The sequence below is a fragment of the Octodon degus genome, unplaced genomic scaffold, assembly GCF_000260255.1.
Source record: "Octodon degus isolate 3935 unplaced genomic scaffold, OctDeg1.0 scaffold00155, whole genome shotgun sequence".
NCBI lineage: Eukaryota > Metazoa > Chordata > Mammalia > Rodentia > Octodontidae > Octodon > Octodon degus.
The window spans coordinates 1,566,742-1,571,168 of record NW_004524731.1 but is presented as its reverse complement, the minus strand read 5'-3'; positions in this window follow the sequence as shown (position 1 = coordinate 1,571,168).

Genomic DNA, 4,427 nt, shown 5'->3' with positions numbered 1-4,427 from the left:
TCCTGTGAGCTTTGTATGTTGGTGAAAGCGGAGCTGCAAGCTCCCTGTCCCTTCCCGCCCTCACCTCCTTCACCCTACTGCTTCCACTGCTTGTGGGACAACTGGTCCCTCGGCTGCCCGCCGTGCTGGAGCACACAGGACCGCAGTCCTGGGCGTGACGCGAGGAAGAGAAAGCGCCAGGGTTCCTGAGGTCATCACTGTCCCCAGACTGCCTCCGCCTGGATTTTTCTGTGACAGCAAAACAAGCCTTTATCTGGTGCAAGACTCCGCGGTTTAGGTCACCTGACTATAAATCCTGTCGCGCCTGAGCCCCACGCAAGAGCCAGAAGGGAGCCCTAAATCTCCGGGCTCTCGACCACACTGCCTTCCGGGCACATCCCCAGTCCTGCACATAACGGATGAAGGGTTCAGTAAGATCCGCGTCCAAGAGCAAATCCTGTTAGGTCAGAATGAACCCTGGGAACCACTGGGAAGAATGTATGCAATGTGTTGATTATTGAAACTGTCCTACCATTTTGATTTGAAACTGTCTCATTGCTATTTGTTTATCAATAAAATTATGGGAAAAAAAATGAACCCTGGAGCACCGCCAAGAAACTTTAATTGGAGACTTTCTGCTTTGTTCCACCTTAAAAATCGCACGATGTTTTCCGGTACTGATTGTCCCTTCTCAGCCGGCAGCTGTTGCTCCGTGAGCCTGGAGTAACCTTTTCCCTCTTCCCACGTGATTTACTCACTCTCGTGGGTTATTGCTTGGCAAGTGATTTTTCCTGAACATGCAGATATTTCTAAGCACTTTGCTGGGGTTTTCCCATGACAATTTCAGGGAACACTTAATGTCATCGGAGATATTTTACATGGAAATGAAGAGAGGGAACAGAAGGAAGCGCCGCGTAAATGTGTGATTCACTATCTTAAAAAGCCATTTCCTTGGCAAGGGGTCACGCAGAGAGCCGTGCAGAGGATATTTATGGCCACAGAACCAAACAGAATGAAGTGGAAATTCAGGCAAGAGCTATCCACAGGGACGCGGAGCACCAAGGCAAGGCCTCAGCCGGGACGGGAGAGCCCAGGCACGCTTCACCTGAGCAATTTGCACTGCATTTCAGCTAGCTTTGGCGTCTTGGTTGCAGTTCTTGGCTGGAAGTCTAACTCAAATATGCAATTATTTTCTGTTTTTTCTTTTAATATCTGAGGGGGTTTTTTTGAGGGGCTAGATTCTCTGTTCGCTTTACCCCTTTGGTGCTGCCTGTCTCCAGCCCCTCGGGAAGAAGCCCATTAATGGAACAAGGTCTCCTGATGAACAAGGAGAGGTGATAGGCACTGAAGGTGCTATTTCCCCAAGCTCCTGTTGAACCTGGCCCCCAGCAAGATGGGCTTTAAAGACAAGGACTCCAAGAGGTGCTTAGGTCGGGTGGGGCCCGGGGCTGGAGCCCTGATGCTGAGATCACTGTCCTCTCAGAAGATGGAGAAGGGGTCAGCGGCTCTCACCCATTGGCCCAGCAGGCCGAGAGTCTGAGGCGGGGAGATCACAGCTTCCAGCCCTGCCAGACAATTTGTCAACATGTAAGAATTTAATTTTTCTCAAAATTAAAAATAAAAGTACTGAGGGTATAGCTCTGTGAGAAAACCCAGGGTTCAGTTCCCACCACCACCAGGGAAAGGTTAAGGAAAAGGTGAAGAGGAACCAGAGCTCACATCCTCTGCCACACGGGTCACAGGAAACATACCCCTGCAGGAGCCAGGAGCGAATTCTAGCCATCCTCAGCAGCCGGGCTTTGCCTAGCTGGTAGGTAAGGTGGGGCAAAACTTTCGCGAATGCAGGTCACTTCCTCAGCCTGCTCCCTAGGAAGTATCTAGTAGAGCAGGCTGGCTCTGGAGTCCCAGGTCCCCTCTAAGCAGAATCTAGGTGCAGGAGGAGCTTGCAAGAGGATGTGCAGGCCCCACAGCTCACCAGAGGACTTCCAATTCAGCTAAGATTGAGTGCTTCAGCTCCACGGGTGCTGCGAGGAGAGGAGGGACATGACCGGCAGCTCTCTGCCAGCACCATCGCGGGGCCACCACCCACCACTCCGCATGGCAGCCAGGGGGTGATTCCACCCTGCTGCTCCCACTCCTTGCCTGCCTCCCCCACCTCAGCTGGACCCCTTGAAGCCCACGGCTCCAACTGTTCTGCATTTCATAATTGCTTCACCCTTGTGAGCTTTAACCTCCCCAACCAAAGAGCAGGCATACGGACATCATTTCCAGAAATGGTGATGAACATAGAAACGGGCTGATATAGAAGGGGACTCCTTCAGGTCCACCTGCAGGGCTCTCCTGAGTGCTACTTCTCCCTACATGTGGCGCAGAGGCAATCTGTGATGTGGAGCACAAGATGAAACACTGGATCTCCGCCGCCATTAGGTTGATCTAGAACAGGAAGCCTCAGGCTCGGGAACTCCCTGAAACCTCTAGACCTAATGACTGCTCTGTCACATGCTGATGGCGTTCCTTCTCCACCAGAGCTTTCTGGAAACTAAGGATGAGCTGATGCCTCTGGAGTGTGGATTTAGTACCGAAACGGCTACTGCTGCAGCTCCCTTCGCTGGCTGACCAGCAGCGACACATACAAATTGAGGCAGGAAAGGCTTGTTCTGACTCCCAGTTTGCAGCAGCTCAGTCCACAGTCAGCTGGCTCTGAGGCAAGGCGGCGTGGCAGACGGGAAACAGCTCACGGTGCGGCGGGCAGGAAGCAGAGAGGCCAAGAAGGAGGAGAGGTGGTGCAGGGAAGCTGGCCTCCAGGTGTGCCACAGAGTGGACAGCCGACAAACTGTGCAAGCATGGGGCTGCTCCCGTCACGTGGGAAGATCACCCGAGTTACTGGGCACGCAAGGGGGAGGGGCCGGCGCGCACAGACAGGTCAGAGCACGCAGCCCTTCAGCACCTGCTCAGCCCATCATCTCGGGCCCTGCTTTGGTAACTGGAGCCGCAGTTCTATGCTTCTTTATGTCCTTGTTCTGTGACGGTGAAGCTGAAAAGATTAGGGAGGAGCTATTCAGAGATCTGGAATTTGCTGCTTATCAAAACTCAGAGACACAAACATGCCAAAAGGGGGACGATGGATGCGGTGGGTGGGGATGGGGATCCCTCCTGCTCTCCTGCAGCTCTGGAATGTTCCCCTCACTGGAGACAGGCAGCCCCACTACAAGGTCTTCAGGATGTGCATGGAGTCAGGTGTGGCTCAGGGCACAGGGTCATCCACCCGATATTTAAGGTTAACCATGCCCCAGGGGACACTGTCATGGCAGGGACGATTTGCCAATCCAGGGCACATACCTGTAAAGGCAAGGGGCAGCACCCCTGTCCCCCACCCCTAGGGCAGACACTCAGGGAGGACCCAGAGTGCAGTGTCCAACAGAACTAGAAGCTGCTCCAGCCTCGTCACCAGCTGGATAAACCTAGTCAGTGCCCGAGGTCTTGAGAACAGAGCTTTCTCCCATGAGTTGGGACTTGGCGCTTTGGCGGAGACTATCATGGGCTCACATCGTCCTGTGTCACTGTTAATCCTGCCCATTTTGCTCTGCTTCATCTTTAATTGTACATCCCAGCATCTGCAAGACACTTGAATGTCATCTTGACATCTGAAACAGCAATTTAAATCCCTGGAGGAACAACATCTTTGCAATTTGATCCTATTCAGTGTGGGTGCATATTACCCATCCCCTTCCAAATTCCCTGAATTTAAAACTTGGGGTTGTTTTTACCTTTCCCTAGTCAAGCTCTTCTCCTAGGAACCTGTGAGCCCCAAGCTCAGGGCCCAGTGTACCATTTGGTGGCTCTTCTACTTCAGCCCGGGTAGATGTTCCTCCCACACTGGGCGTGAGTGGGACCCCACCTTATGGCAGAGATAGGGGTGGGGCTTGGAAAGAGATAGCCCCAGAGTTAAAACCCTGGCTCTCTGAACTGGCTAAGTTTATAACTTGTCTGAAACTCAGCTACATTGTATGTTTATTGGGTGGAATCATGTCTGTGGATCCACAGAGGATTCAGAAAGCTGGTATCCATGGGGTTGCTGGTGTCTACAGGGTTCCTGGTATCCACAGCTTTCCTTGTTTCCATGGGGTTCCTTGTGTCCATTGAGTGCTTGGTGTCCACGGGGCTCCTGCTGTCCACAGAGTTCCTTGTATCCACAGAACTCCGGGAGTCCACAGAGTTCCTGCTGTCCATAGGGTTCCTGGTATCCACTGGGTTCCTAATATACACAGGGTTCCTTATGTCCATGAGGTTCCTGATGTCCACCGGGCTCCTTATGTCCACTGGGCTCCTTATGTCCACTGGGTTCCTTATGTCCACTGGGTTCCTGGTGTCTATGGGGTTCCTGGTGTCCACGGAGTTCCTGGTATCCACAGGGTTCCTGGTGTCCATGGTGTTCCTGGTATCCATGG